Here is a 17,520-nt window from a genome sequence, read left to right on the forward strand (position 1 = left end):
CTGCTCTACTTCATTCATAAAATTATCTTGGTCATTGCACAATCTAGAAATTCTTAAAAATTCTCCATAAGGCAACGAATCAATAGTGTGCTTGGGATGACAACTAGTACCCAATAAGACTTCGTTAACTGATTCAAATTTTCTATGAATGCTAGTCATAATCTTGCTGCCATTTAAGCCACATAAATTAATATCCAAAAATGAAACTTTTAAACCAGATTGTAAACCATCAAATGATATATTAAATCTGTTCACTTGAATTTCTTGTACAAAAATATTTATCAAATCAAAACCAAAACATTCAATAGTTAGTCTGAGTCCATTCAATCCAACCACCATTTATTTAGGACAAACTGTGTACCACCTCTGCCCTTGTGCTTTAAGTGTTAGAGACACCCTGTCTTTTGCGTGTATTTTAGTCTGCACAGTCACTAGTCTGAAGACAAGTGCTCCAGTCTCCTAGTTTGTAAGCAACATCCTTATAATCTGTAACCATCCTGCACTGACATCCAGCTTTTACTCTCTAGTTCCTAACAGACACTGACATTTACTCATACTGCTCTTACTCAAACTATTTCTTTCTCTTATATTTTCTTCACTTTTAGACTTGCTGTTCCCATTACTTATATGCTTCTGTCTTTCTTTAGGGGAACTACATGCCTTCAGGGAAGTTACACTTGACCCCCCCCCTTCTTTTCTTATTTCTCATTCCCCAACACAATTAAACGACTTTCAGCTTGGCGGTAGTATATGTGCACGGTCAACATTGACTCAGTACACTTAACTGTCTCTTTAGTCTGCTTTTATTGTTGTCTAAGATTGGTACAGCTCTACTTGCCTTTTACTAAAACTAGCAAATCAATTACTCATAAGTTTTCAAAGCAGCATGACCATTAATGTGCCGCAGGATGATAACTCATCTATCACACTTATATAACTAGTTCTGCACAGTGTAAATCATTTTACATCACTGTAATTGAACCACACTTATATAACCAGTTCAGCACATTGTCATGTCATTGTTATATTTAATAAACCATAAAGATATCAGGTGGATTAAATGGCCTCAGTCATGTGTTTATTGCCAATTACTACTAATGATCGTTACTGATTGAAGCCAATTATTTTGGGATGTGCACAAGACACTACAGAACAACAGACAGCACTGTCAATATCCGATCCTTCCAATTAATATTACTGACATCATACCAATTTTCTCAATTCCTCTGGGCCATTTTAAAATCTGTCAAGAAGCCATTGCTGGGCTGATAAGTCATCTGGCAACAATCCCTTCAGGCTGTCTGTCCTGTGGAAGGCCCAGGTAATGAGTCCTAACCCCCAACCGCATTAACCTTGGCCTACATTACCTTTTCTGCCTTCCACCAAAGAAGGGAAGAATATTCCTCCCTTCCTCCAAGCACATCACACTAATACTGCTCCAATTGTAGGCCCTTCCATCCTAAACCCACTTGTAGTCCCACATAGAATGCCTACATACCATCTTCTGACAAATGAATCTCATCTCTGTCACAACTATCTGAACATCTAACCTGAATGCCAAGGGGAGAAATGTACAGCCCACTAATGTTCCTTAACAACTTATCCATAGTATTATTAATTATCTGCCTCATCCTCTGCATTGCTTCACAGGATCCAGTCCTGCTCCACCTTCTTCTCTATACCACTGTTGATTAACAAACAATAGTCTATGGCCAGTAGTCAAGCATATAATTTACCACTTGCACCATCAAACTAACCAAATCTTTTATTGGAAGTTAGCAAATAGTATTACCCCCTAAATGTAACACAATGGCTGAAGGAGGTTTTCCAATTCTGGCTGCTTGTTGCAACACTACCCTATGCTGATGTCATTGCATGCCTGATACCCCAAAAAGAGACTGCTTCATAAAAAACTTGATTCCATCTTTGGAAGGATGAGACCAACCTGTCCTGGACCCAACAATGAAGCTTCTGAATAACATTAATTAACAGAATGACTCACCATCCAAAGGTATTTCTGATCTGATGATGTGGGGGATGAAACATAAACAACATGAGTTAAAGTCGCTTACACCTCACATAGCTTTTATAAGCATTAGATTTCCAACAGCTCAGCTTAGCCTGCAGTGTCTCCACTGTGTGTGCATATGAAGCTGCACCTATTCAAAAGGAATGTCTATCTGTGTCTAAGCCACACAACTTAAGAACCTCCCTTAAGACTGCCCTCACCTGATACTGTGTAATAATATCACCTTACTGATGACAAAAGAATGGACCATCAAACATAGCCTTATAGTTGCTGCACTCCAACATAACTGTTGCAAACTTCCATTCCAAACTCTTCAGGGTAACAACTCTTGCCCACTGACCTTTCCCTTCCAGATCCACTTTAGATTTAGTCACATAAACCCAAATGTCTTCCCCAAGCATGTGCACATGTGCCAAAGGTTAAACCATACATTGACCTTTCTTCTTGTTCATTTGAACAATCTCTGACCACCTAAATGATCCACAAAAAGCCAGCAGAAAGGCACCCTTAAATAACACTACTTCATATGAAGAAAAGCTAACTGATAAAATGATAAACTATAGTTTACATAGAACTGCTGGTCCTCTGGGGTACCTTTTGTCTTGAATCTTGGGTGTTTGCCTTCCCCAGCCTTTGTCGGACCCCCTGCTTTATCCACCACTAATGGTACCCACTAGCTCTTTGCATATTTGATTAAATGTATCTAGAGCTCACTGACATTCTCCCACGTCTTTCCTACCCACAAATCAAAAATCCTCCACGTAATGGACAATGTTCACATCCCCTAACCTGTGTGCCACAAACAAATGCAAAAAGGTATTAAACTTTTCAAATGTAGCACAAACAATTGAGCACCCCATTAGCATGCACTTATCCATGTAATACTGACCCTCAAAAACTAAGCCTAACCACCTCTGATCTTTAGTAGCAACGGATAAAATTCTAAAAGCAGACGCTACATCTGCTTTTGCCATAAGGCCCCTCTCCCCTTCTCTTTCACCTTCCTAACTGCTTCATCGAATGAAGCATAATGCACTGAAGTTTCTTCACCATTTATGTAATCATTCACAGATTTTCCCCTCTGGATATGACAACTGAGATGGAATTTACCCATCTTTTTTTTGAGGACTACACCTACAGGTGAAACCATGAATGCTCTTCTGGTTGGCTGAGGAAACAGGCCTGCCAATCTCCTCACTTCTAATACCTTATCTAGCTTAGCCTTAACTATATGCTGATGTTCTCTTGCAGATTTCAAGTTCTTAAAGGAGAACTCCACCCAAAAGTCAAGTTCTTCTTTCCAAAAAGTGATTTTCCTTCCCTGTATTCCAACACAAAACACTTCACATACAAAAAAAACATAATTTAATATTTAGGTTTGTCTTTCTTTCCTGCATTTGTCCCATCTGTTACGTCACACAGGCTACCAAGAGTGGCAGAGCAATTAAGTCAGGTGACTTATCCCAACTACAAACAACGTCTCTTAAACAATGATGTTTAAATGTGCCTCATCAGTTACAGATTGCTAGCAATCACATCTCAGATAAACAGCGTAACCTAGAGTCCGAACAAAGGCAGGGCTTTCAAACTTAGTGTTCAAATGCAAATGTCTTTCACTCACCACAAGGAGTTCCACAAAGAAAGAAAGCAAATATGTTATCTAACTCTTACTTTCTGTCAGTATTTGATTTTGCATTTTTTCTACACTGTAATTTCTGTAAAAGTGCATGTTCCTTCTGTTATTTTGTTACATCATTTTGCATTATGTGCATTGTTTTGTTGAGACAAGTCAGTGAGATAGAGAAAGATTAGCATTAAGGACTTTTATTTTAGCTACAATATTTAAACGTGTGACTGCAACACAAACCATTGCAGCCCAAGTAACACCTATTAATCACAGGGGTAAGATTTTTCACATCTGAGCACTGAACTGCAGTTGTCACTTTGAAAAGAACAATGTACTCAGCTACGTTTTCAAGCCTGTCATTCAAACTCCCTTAAAATGGTGTAACAGAGATGCCCACTGATGAAAATCAAAGGAAACAAAGTAATTATAAATGTTGTTGATGCTGCCAGTGAAAAACTAGGCAGTCACTGCACTGTTTAAACTGAGGAAAGAAAAAAACACCGTAAATGACCCCCTCATCTTAAGGATTTCTTTCTGCCCCTCTAACATGACATAAGGAAGGCGAAGGCATTGACTGTAAAACAACATAATGCTAGCCATGGAAGACTCCTTCAGATCATTTTGGGGTATAAAAAATTAGAAAATAACAGTAACTACTTTGATACAGATGCATTAGCAATGCAGAAAAGTTCAAGACTTGCTGAAAAACACATTTTCCCAGTTTTTGGATACAGTTCTCCTTTAATAATACCCCCCTTTTCACACCTTTTCCTGGTATCCTGAACCTCGTGATAAACCCTTTCCCTAACAATGCCACTGCCTCTGTATCAGGATACACCTTGAGCCACTCACTTAAAATGTCCCCTCTTATTTAATTCGGATGAGGGTCCTGCGTACTCTTTAAAGGGCATGTAAAAGTTTTTTTTTCTGAGGGCCTGAGATATGAAAACACACCTTGACTGAGTGGTTTGTCTTTCTGCATGCCATGCATCCAGATTTATAGATGCTCACTGTACTTAGACATCAGACGTAGCATTAGTGTCATTTCATTTCTACAAGCAGAAAAAAGATGTTTATGTTTTTATTCCCTTCTGAAAGCCTGTTTGGTTTATTGCACTACTGTAAGTTTCTACCTTCAGAAGTGTAAAATGTATCTTTAGATTACTGTGTCCTACTAAAACATGATTTATTATTAATTATTATTGCTATCATCATCATTATTATTACTTCATATACTATACTTGTTACATACATATTATATACATATACATTTATATTTATACATATAATATACTTGTTACCTCTGCACCCCCACCTACACTCACTCTGTATCCAGTTTCTTTCTAACTGTACCCCCCATCTGCATGCACCCCTTCTTTCAGCTTCTAACTACAGACCCCCACATACCCTACAGTCACTAACTTACCTCTCTCTCTCTCTATCTCTCTCTCTCTCTCTCCAGCTAACTCCTTTGGTGTTTACCCCTCCAACTAACCTAAAAGAAAAGAAAACAAAAGTAAACAGGAATACCCCTACACTGGTCAACTACCTGTGACTACCTACTGAATTTTTGAATTAACTAGAGTGCATGTATCTGACCTTAACTACTGGATTAATATAATTGTATTTTGTTCCCTACTCCTAACAAGCACTCTAGCAGCCTACAGCAGCCCTCTACCCCCCAGTTGCTTTCTTTCTTTTTCCCACATTTTGTCATTGCTAAGCGTATTAAAGTCTATATCTCCCATCCCATTTCTCCACTCGGTGGCAGTAAATCTCCCACTACAGTACTAAATTTGCCTCCCTGATTAATGTCCCACCAACTTACTAATCAACCATCTTTTTAGTCCAAACCTAAAAGTAAGGACATATATTAAAGGAGATAGCCCATCTCTGCCCTGTACCCCATATCAGACTAAACTCCCACCCCAACATACCTCCTCTCTAGACTGTACTCTACCCCATTACAGAGTCCACACTAACTGATAGTTTTTTTCTGCTGCTTCCACTCTCACCTGGCTCTTTCCGCTCCATTCCTCCTGTGGGCTCACTCAGCTCCCCTACCCTGTCCCCAAATTCCACCCACCCCCAGTAGCTCTACACTTACCCCCACCACAACCACCCTACAACTAGCCACCCCAATCCACACCCTAATTTTACTAGCCACTCCCAACCACAAACACATAACTACCCCACACACTCCATATCTTATGGCCAACTCCTCCACACTCACTTTGCTACTAACCAGCCTTCTTATCCCCATCTACTATCTAACCTTCCTTACTAGTCTCCCTAATACACACCAATTTCCAAACCCCATCTCTGACCTCCCTCACAAACCCACAGCTTATAGCCTAATCTCACCTGAAATTTATTCCTCCAATCCATGCCACTATTACAAACCATCAATACTGTCTACTCCATTTCATACTATCACCACAAAAAAAGCTCTCTCTCAACAACTCTTCCTTCATATTCCCCATTCATAACCCCAACACCTCTTTCTCTGCTCTCTCAATCAGGTGACATCCACCCCATCCCTGGACCCGCCTCAGCCAGCACCCTTACTAACAGCCCCTCCAAGCCACAAAAACCCAAAACCATCTGGCTAACCACCTTTAATGCACAAAGGCTAAGAAACAAAATCCCCAGCCTGCATGCTTGGCTTGCTCATAACCAACCTGATATTACAGCTATCTCTGAAACATGGCTTAACCCATCAATCTCTGACAAGGAAATCCTTCCTCCTGGCTACAAAATCCTCTGCAACGATAGAACCCAGAGAATAGGTGGTGGTGTAGCTATCATCTACCCATCCATCCATACTCTAACCCCATACACCAACTCCATCACCTCCTTCTCCAATGCCAAAATAACAATTGGGTACTTAAAGCTTAACAACTACAAATCTTTATGCATCTGCTCTATCTATATCCCTCCAGTCAATAACACCAAAACACTAGAAGACATACTATCCTGGTTTAACTCCAATATAATACTTGAAACCTATTTCCTAGGTGACGTAACCATCAACTGGGCATCCATTAACTCAAGCTCCCTAGGCAATCAATCTCTACAAATTCACCCAACTCATAAACCTTCCAACCAGGCCCAACAAAGATGGAACCTCTGGTACCATCTTAGACTGGATACTCACTACCCACCCCACCTTGCCTCTCAAGCCAATCTCCTACCCAATCCTCTCAGCGACCACCTACCCGCCTTCATTGACCGCATCTCCCCCACCCCCCTAAAGCAGCACCAACATATCCTAACCCGCAACCTAACCGCATACAACCCACACACATTCACAGAATGCCTTAAACATATAGACTGGTCACCCCTAAATACTCTCCCACTTGACAATACATTGTCCTATTTTAACAATGCACTCCTAACCATCATAAACCAACTGGACCCCTCACATCCAAAAGAATCAAATCTAATCCATGCCCTTGGCTATCCCACAAAACTAGAAACATCATGCATCAGCGTGACAAAAAATGGAAGCAATATCAAAAACAAAATACAACCAGCTCCCTTCTTGAATTCAAACAGCTATGCAACTTAGCCAAAAATTATTAACCAAAGATCACATAAACTACTACAATAACCTCCATTCCATCCACACATCCAATCTTAAAAGATTTTGGAGCTCTGTGTCCTCTATCATACACCCAAGCAATAAAGGCAACCCATGCCCAGACCCCACTCTCTCAGATCTGCAAACTGCCACTAATTTCAACCATTTCTTCACTGATAGTATTGTTTAACTATCATCCTCCTTCCCGGACCACTCCTCCAGCACCCCCCCAACAGCAACTCTCCACCTTCTAACCCTCCTCCTTCCTCCCCCTTTACCCTTAAACCTATCCCCACAAACACAATAAAAAGACTTTTCCTTAAACTAAAGCCCTGTCGTAATGCACCAGACAACTTACTGCCCTCCTTCCTCAAAGACTCTGCCAAAACCATTGTCTACTCCTTATCTATTCTAATAAACAGATCCATACAGGAATCTTATGTCCCTATCATATAGCGCCATGCATACACCATTCCTCTTCATAAAGGCAGAAAAAACATAGATACAGCAAACTTTAGATCTATAGCCATACTCTTCCTCCCTCTCAAAAATACTTGAAAAAAAACATCCATGCCCAAATCATGCAATACTTCAGCCTAAACAAACTTCTCTCCCACACCCAACACAGCTGCTCTCCAAACTAGAAGCATGTTATCACAAAATTAGCAAATTCGCTATCAACTCGAATAGCTCATCCCATCACTGCCACTCACTACTCAAGCTCAAATGGCTAGAACTCCACAACTATCTTAATTATACACAACTCACCACTGCTCACAAGCTCATCTTCAAACCCTCTGACTGCCCATCACTAGCCACAGCACTAACACCCTACACCCCCCACTCCCTAAGATCAGAAAACCAAAATCTGCTTCAAGTACACAAACCCTCTCACCCCCCCAGGCCAACTACTTATATCATTCACTACAGCCAAACTCTGGAACTCACTCCCTTCTCATCTACGTAACTTACCTGACCTTAATAACTTCAAAAGTCAGCTCCTCTTATATCTATCCTCCAAATGGAAATGTCCCTCTCATGCTCCCACCTAACGTATTTATCAACCAACTATACTCCTCCCTCCTCCTTTGAGCTACTAAACTTGTAGCTAATTCAGCATTGTCTCTGTCAACTGGCTTTTCCAGATGCATTGCCTAAATTCTGTTCATTAACAAACATAATGTAACCTTAATTTTGTAAGTAATATTATGTAATGTAAAATATGTTTCCCGTGAATCTTTATGTAACAAATGTTTCTTGTGGAGTTTTTCTCCCCGGGCCTCCACTGAAAATGGACCATCTCAACCCAGTGGACTATCCCGGTCAACAAATGGAAATAAATAAATAAATAAGCAAGGGTTGGGAGAGTGGCCTAATGGTTAAGGTGTTTTCCTTGCAAACACAAGGTGCAGGGTTTCAGTCTCACAAAGGGTAATTGGCTAGGCTTAAAATAGCTGGAAAGGGCAGTTACATTAGTACTACTCTATGAACCTATCAGTGTCAAATGTAAAAGTAAATTCCAAAAAACTAGTAAATTTGTTAAAGAATTCTACTAATCTAATAGCTTGATTAACACCTCCTTTAAATAAAATGAAGATGTCATCAAGGTAACGTATATACATAACAATGGAATTTTTAATCTCAATATTACTAAGAATGAATTCTGTTTCCCAGTAAGCCATAACTAAATTTGCTATACTGGCACCACATGGTGACCCCATGGCTACACCGATCTTTTGCAGATAAAAGTCGCTGTTGAACAAAAAGAAATTATTAGACAAAATAACATCTAATAGTTCCATGATTAATGAAATCTCTGCCACTGTTGCGTTATTTTTCTTCAACATTAACCCTATCTACTCTATTCCAATTGAATGGGGAAGGCAAGTATAAAGGTCCTTGACGTCTACAGTAAGGAAGTTATATTCTTCCCTATATTTCACCTGGTCAATTTTGCTTAAAAAAGACCAGGAGTCCTTACACACCTGCATTTCTTCCATCAAATATTTTTTTCAAGATTGAGTCAACAACCTTGGTACAGGGGTAAGTTGCTGAATTCCAGCCATCAATCAAAGGTCTCATAGGCGGATCCCCCAAATTTTTATGAATCTTGGGGATACCGAACAAGGCAGGGATTCTAGGGTATTTTAAAGACATATAGTTAAACATGTTCAAATCAATTCTACCATCAATAAACAAGTCATTCACTAAACCTTTGATGAACTTGTAAGCCCTATTGAATTCATTACATGAGCTTACTTGGTAGGCAGCACTATTTAGGACCTTCTTCATACATTGAACATACGGCATGGTATGGCATTGTGTAACAGGACCCTTTTGCAGCCAGCTGGCTCATAAATTAATGGCTGATTGGGATTACTCAGCATGTAAAGTTCATCAACCCAACTAGCTCCTGCAATTGTTTGAGGGTAATTTTTTCTGACCTAATACTTGACTTAAAGCTAAATGTAATTTTTGTACGCTGTCTATAGGAAGCCTACACTGACCATTGTAGCTTTCAATCTCTATGCCCCAAAATGATAACCTGTCAGGCCCTCTGCTTTGTCCACCACTAATAGTACCCCTAGCTCTTTGCGTGTTTGATTAAATGTATCTAGAGCTCATTGACATTCTCCCATGTCTTTCCTACCCACAAATAAAAAAATCATCCAAGTAATGGACAATGTTCACATCCCTTAACCTGTGTGCCACCAACCAATGCAAAAAGGTACTAAGCTTTTCAAATGTAGCACTAACAACTGAACAACCCATTAGCTATGTCTTCTTTTGCCATAAGGCTCCTCTCCCCTTCTCTTTCACCTTCCTAACCACTTCATCAGATGAACCATAATGCACAGATGTCATTTCACCATTTATGTAATCATTCACAGATTTTCCCTTCAGATATGACAGGTGAGATTAAATTCATCTGCCTTTTTTGTGTGGACTACACCTGTAGGTGAAACTTTGAATGCTCTTCTGGGTGCCCATGCAAATGGGCCTGCCAGTCTGCCCACTTCTAATACTTTATTTAGCTTAAACTTAACTATATCTGGGTTTTCTCATGCATATTTAAAGTTCTTAAGAATACCCCCTTTTTTCCTACATTTTGTCAGTATCCTGAACCTTGTGATAAACCCTTCCTCTAACAATACTGTTGCATCTCTATCTGGATATGCATGGAGCAACTTATTTAAAATGTCCCCTCTTACTGAAGTCAGATGAGGGTTGTGTGTACCCTTTAAAGGGATGTGGCATGTAAAAGGTTTATTCTGGGGGCCTGAATGATGAAAACATGCCATGGCCAGGTGGTTTATCTTTCTGCATGTCATGCATTGATGCCAAAATTTACAAATTTACATTGTAACTGATTCCAACAGTGGCCAAATTAAGAGTTAGTTATGGGGAAAATAATATATATATATATATATATATATATATATATATATATATATATATATATATATATATATATATATATATATATATATATATATATATATATATATATATAATATATACATTTATTTGTGTATGTGTATAGATAGCTACCTACACACACACACACACACACACACACACACACACACACACATATATATATATATATATATCTATATATATATCTATATATATATCTATATATATATATATATATATATATATATATATATATATATATATATATATATATCTATATATATATTCACATACACACATACATTCATTTATTTTGTATTAATTTATTGACATTTGTTAACCGGGTTTGTCCAACTGGGCTTGTGGCCCATTTTCAGTGGAGACCCGAGGAGAAAAGCTTCAGTAGTACATTTTTAAACAAGTACAGTTTTAAACAATATTGATATAGTAACAATTATAGCAAACATTTACATATGTTGGGTTACATGCATAAAGTTAAAGTTGCATTAAAAAGAAACTTAGTACATAATTTTACATTGATATAGTTCAATAGGTCAACAATAATTTTTTTTTGTTTGTATAAAATTATGCAAATGCATAGTAGACACATTAGAGAGAGAGTTGTAATGAAGTACTAAGTATGGACCTTTGAGGGTACATAAAGGGAAGGAAGACTAGGGGCAGGATTCACGAAACCACCGTGTAACAGTTAATATGTCTTACACGGAGGCTGCAGTTAAACGGTATGATGTCAGCATGCCATGCATATTCATGAGGGCATGCTGAATCACACCCTAGGCTAACACGGTCCACGTAGGATAGTAGGGGGCGTGTCCACATGGCGAGTTCTGCAAAGGGACACACTCCCAGAAGAGTCAGAGTCCTGAAAGTAAACTCCCACGAGCGAGTCCATGGAAATGTCAAGAAGCACAACACCACACATGCCCCCACAGACTATAAACCCAACTGTAATGTAAAATGTAAAAATAACAGTTTAATTTTTTTTTTTTATAATTTCAAAAATGTTTGCCCACAGTTGCGCTCGTTTGCACGGGTGTGCTATCTGCTCAGCCACAGTTAGCAGACATTGAAAAGCATATAAGATCTAAATATGCAAATTAGGCCAAGTAGCAATAGCGTAGCGGTAGAGACGTTGGCCAAAGAGGAGGTAGTCACGGTTCGAGCCCCATCAACATCATTTTCTACTTTTAGTGAAATAAGCGTGAAACAATCCTCTGACATATATGTATATATATATATATATATATATATATATATATATATATATATATATATATAACTATAATTTAAGTAAAATGTAATGAAATGGGCCATGTATTTTTGAAGAAATCTGACACAATAAAATAAAAAAAAATTTTATAAGTGCCTATAGCTGAGCAGCGCTCTAACAAGCTGAGTTTGACTGCCCACAGGTGAGCAGTGGTTTAACAGGTGTAATATGAGTGCCAGGAGTTGAGCAGCACTTTAACACCCTTAAAATGTGTGCCTGTAGTTGAGCAACACTTCACACAGTGTAATATGCATGCTCATAGGCAAATAACGCGTTACCCAGCGTAACCCATTTGTGCGGAGCTGCGCAGCGCATCAACCGGCTTACCGACGGGCAACATTGAGCAAGCTGTATCAAAACTGCCTTTGCACAGACACACCTTCTAGCCTGTCTAGACAGTAGTAAAATAAAAACAAAAGCAATGGCCAGGCTCGAACCCAGGATACTGTGCACCATAGTCAAAGTACTAAACCACTAAGCCATGACAGTTGCACTGAGAAGTGCAGTATTAGCATATATATAGGAATGAATGGAAATAGAAGCATGACAAAGCAGGTTTTTTTAAGCTGATACATTTCCAAAATGGCCAATCACAGATAAGTGTGGGAAAAACGGCATATATAAGCCCCATAGGTGGAAATACACAGCATAACTGATTGTGGAACCCATTTGCAGTCAGGATGGCAGGTGTAAGAGAGGGCAGTCGCTTCCGAGCACAGAGGTGGGGTGTTGAGGAGTCCAAATATATGGTTTGGCTCCTAGTCCATGATCATGAGGCTCAACTCATGCAGGGCCAGGTTCACAGGGGCGCGTACAAGGTAGAGGCATGGAACCAGTTGGCATATGATCTCACCAGTGCCACAGGCATACCAAGGACTGGTGAACAGGTCCGTCACCACTATGCGGACCTGAAAAGACGTAAGCAGGACCAACTGAACCGTTGGATCCAGGAGGCCCGGCAAATGCCCAACGCCCCACTACTGAGTAAGTATCCATGTAATTAAGTATGTAAGAAAATATCCTAGCTGATATAATGGAGATGCATGTTCCAATATTACTTAATTTATATTACAGCTGCAGGTGTGTGTTCTGTGAATCGGTGAGCCTATGATGATAGGCTGGTGCGGTTGCGCCACCAGGCAGGTTAGTAATTATTATGCTGGAATTGTTATAGAATATAAGTGAGACATCTTGTAAAAGAGTTCAGTGTTGTTACATATTAATAAAGTTCAAATAAGACTAGAAGAAAGATTCTGCTAGTACTGTATGATTAGATAAGTGATGCAGCCTGTAATCCAGAAATAAACATGAAACAAGTGTGAAATAGAGAGATTTTCCACCTGTATTGTAATATCAGATAACTGCTTCAGCCTGAAAATGACTGGTAAACAATCTACAGAGGATAGACATCTGTCAAATACATCCCCTTTTAAAATCTGCCATATGAAATAAGTGAGTCTATTGGAAAGGATTGTTGTAACAAGTAAGAAATGTTAATAACGCCTAGAATTCAGTGCCAACATGAATTGTAAAAATAAAACAAGTGAGAGTGTGAGAAGGAGGTATGAATCGACCAAGAAAGCTGTAATAAGTCTGGAATAAAGTTATACTGCAGTCAGTACATTATGAAATGAATGAGACAGCCACAACCAAAGAGTGAAATGGGTTTAATAAAGTAGTGAACCTGGAATGTGTCTGTCCCACAAGTTGGATATGTTGCTGTACACTTGCATATGAAATACTGAACATCCACAGTTGTCTAGAGCCATATAAATCAAATGTAGCAGGATGCTGTACCTGAACACAGCCAGATATGAACATGTATGAATAAAAATGGAATGTATATTAATGTAGCAGTAACATTCCCATCACCAACATTCCTAAGGTTACATATAGGAAACTGTACTAAGACATGTAGGGTATATATATCTGCAGCTACTAGAAATGTACAACATATGTATAGGTAGTTTAAGTTGTTAATGTAATATTTCTTCACCCTACCCTATTTCACAAATAATGCCATTCCACACCAAACTGGGTATGTGTATTCACAATTAATTCCCATGGACATTTGTCCTGTTGGTTCATACATATCTGCATGTACGTTGATGCATGTGCCCTGTTCACATATCCAAACCTGATGGCCTGTTGCCATCAATCAACCCTGCATGCTGTTGGATTGTGTACTGTTGTTCTGAATATGCATGTGTTATGCTTGCTGTTCAATGTTTGTAATTCATGGGTGTTTGGTTAATGGGAATACTGATGCATGCTGTTACAACTAATTTTGAATGGTGTTTGTTACTAACCCAAAATGTCATAAAATACTGCTAAAGATAGGACAACAGGGAAGGCGGGTTCCAGCAGACCCACCTCTCCCACCTCAGCTGGCGAGTGCACCTGGCACTAGTGCCCAGGCTGGAACCTCCTCCGGTGGCCCTGTGCCACCTTCAGGTGGAAGCGCTGCAGGGGATCGGGCTCGTCCCCCCTCTGCAAACGTGGCCGGAGGAGAACGTCCACTCACCCTCCAAAGTGTCCAGTCTGTGGTGCGTAGCGAGATCAGGCATTTTTTGCTTGAACCCCTACGTTAGCTTGAGGCACAGGTGGCGCAATTTATGGGTGTGCCTGCCCATCCTATACAGCCCCCAGCACAGCCCCGTCCTGGGCCGTGAAGGTGCAGTGGTAACTGCCCATGGGTGGGGATCTCAGTTCCACTGTTGCCATCTGTGGGCTCATGGGCTTGCGATATCCAAACATCCGTCCCCGTCAATTGTGTTTACCCCCCACATGACATACTCCACCCCTGTATGAATCTTGTTTGTCTTGTCTGTTAACATCCTCAACCTACCTCCCCAAATATACCTACTTCCTGTACCAGACATTCCACTCTCACCTGAAAAAAAAATAAAAAAAGGGCACTCTGTTCCCACAAAAAAATTGCGCCCCATACATAGCTGCCCATTTTGCAGACATGTCTGCTGGACATGTCACCTGGTAATTACAATTGGCTGTACAACATATTTTGTTGCCATCACCCCTCTCTCAGGGGTGGAAGGTTTCAAATTTCACACCAAATTACACACATATGCACAGCTGTTGCTGATAAAGAAATGGGCAGCTATGGGCCTTTCCTACATCCTTCCTGCAAATCCCGAGCTTGTTTTGTACTGTCCTACCCTCTTTATGCACCCTTTTTCACCACTTTCCTATCTCTCCATTTTCTTTTCTTTAAAATAAATTAGCGCGAGTGTGCACGAGACTAAGCACTTTTAAGCAGTAGTCAGCGGGTGTGTGCTTGTGTGCGCTTAGCTAAGCATGTGTGTGCAAAGCTAAGCAACCATGCGCATGTGTGAGCACCGCACAAACCAGGCAAACCCGCTTACAATTGCTTAAAAGTGCCTTAGTCACTCTGAATGCCAAGGCCTGTAGTCTGCTCAGCAGCAAAATAAAATTCCCCTGTCAGTCTTGAACCCAGGACCTTGGAAACACTAGTCTGCATGACTTACCATGAAGCCATGAGTGATATACAAGAACTTTATGCTGAAAGCAATATATCATGAAATAGAATGACTGAATGTAAAGGGAGTATAGGAAGGCTATTACACAAAGCTTGTTTCTTGTATCTTTACTGGCAATTTCTTGTGGAATTGCATTACATTAGTGTGATAAGAAAAACAGCCATGCTAGTAGGTAATAATGTTACAATAGCACCTTGCAAACCACACACAGTATCAGAGCAGGATAAACACTGCCATATTTGAATAGGTAAAAGGCCAGACATCCCAACTGTGACTGATTTACAGGGATGCCCCTGATTTGCAAACAAATGTTAACTGTGCCTCACTGACTCCCTGTGAAATATACTAACAGTAGGCAGAAAGGTGGGGAATCCCATGTAATGGTAACTCTCAATAAATTAAAGTAGACACTACTTGCATGTCAGAAATGGTGTAGTAATACATATGCTCAAAATACCCCAAAGTCACAACTGCAGAATATCTGAAATATATTACGGGTGTATCCCACTGATATGTACAATTCCCTGAGGCTGCTCAAATATATACCTGAAAGTATCTAAGGCTTGCAAGTGTCAGAAACACACAGGCATATCAGCCTGTCTGCTGTTACACACTCTGCGAATAGCTGTAGAATTGCTTTCACAAGCACACCCTCATGTAGGAGTACAACCCAGAAATATCAAAGGATGTAGCCATCCATCTAATAAACTAAGGACAGTATAGCAGTTTACAAGTACTGCATGTGCCTGATATTCATAACTGTTAGTACAAAGTACAAGGCCCCACTACTGCTCAGCAGCACAATAGGATACCTTGTAAGTGTCAAACTCCACACCTTGGCCCACCAGACTGCATGCAGTGCCATCAAACCACACAAAACATATAAGAAATTGCTGCTGAAAGAAATATATCATGCATTACAAGGAGTGAATGTAAATGGAAAATAGGAAAGCCCTAGCAACACATTCCAGTAAAGACAAATAGCAGGCTTTCAAGGAGTGAATGTAAAGGCTACATAGTGAAGCCATAGCAAGAAATTGCAAGAGCTTCTGTTGTATACCAGTTAATCCACAAGTCCCACAGGAAAGTACATACTCCCATGTAAACAGTATTAGCATTATTAGGTGTGAGTTAACATACACACTGAGAAGAATGAACTGGAAGAAGCAACAGTCAGGTTTCAGTACAACATGCATTTCAGTGGCTACAACACAGCCTTAGATATGAGAGACATACTAACCTTTTGACTCACACAACAGTGTCCACAGCAAACCAGCATGGTCCACACCTTGAAAAACTGAAAGGCCCATGCCTACCTAACCTAACATTTTATAGCACTGTCCTGAAATCACAGTGAGAACTGCAATTACCACACAGCAGGCTGCATGCAATTAGTAAATAAAGTAGAGAGAGAGAGAGAGAGAGAGAGAGAGAGAGAGAGAGAGAGAGAGACACCAAAAAAAAAAGAAACAAAATAAAAAAAAAAGCAATCAAGACAGCAGCAAGCCAGCCAGCCAGCAGCAACCCAGCCAGCAGCAGACAAATGCTATATATGGCAGTTCAGTGATATCAGTACATTAGAGTATTATGTGTGCCATATTACTTGCTCACATATTTTTCTTTTCCTTCCAGGGCGATGGTGCATCAACGCAACCCCTGTTATTCAGCTGCAGAGGATGAGGAGATACACGAGAGCCTGGTGCGGGATTATTCCACACTGTTTTCCCGGATCAGCCAGAACCAGCAGGAGAGGGTTGCACTGTGGCAAGACCTTGTCCGTCGGGTAAATGACATAGGCATACATAACTGGACATATGAGCAGGTATGCCATCACTGCAGTGATTTAATTAGAAATGTCCATCAGCGTGCGTCTGATATCCACAGACAACAGCTTATCACAGGTGGTGGGGTACCTACCCACCCCCCCTCACCAGACTGGAGGAGCTCCTCCTAAGTATTGTGGCTCCAGGCCAACAACAACAACATCCACAGACATGTGTCATGATGGAGGCTGGAGCCACCCAGCATGTGGACATGGAGTGTGCAGGTAAC

General features: G+C 40.2%; 1 protein-coding gene across 1 annotated transcript in view; it reads right to left on the bottom strand.

The window, feature by feature from the left end:
• The window catches only part of LOC122795918 (procathepsin L-like), a 553,947-nt gene that overhangs the window by 291,803 nt on the left and 244,624 nt on the right, over positions 1-17,520 (bottom strand). The window lies entirely within an intron of this gene.

Source organism: Protopterus annectens, chromosome 2.part2 (genome assembly GCF_019279795.1).
Source record: "Protopterus annectens isolate FY-2018-M chromosome 2.part2, PAN1.0, whole genome shotgun sequence".
Classification (NCBI taxonomy): domain Eukaryota; kingdom Metazoa; phylum Chordata; order Ceratodontiformes; family Protopteridae; genus Protopterus; species Protopterus annectens.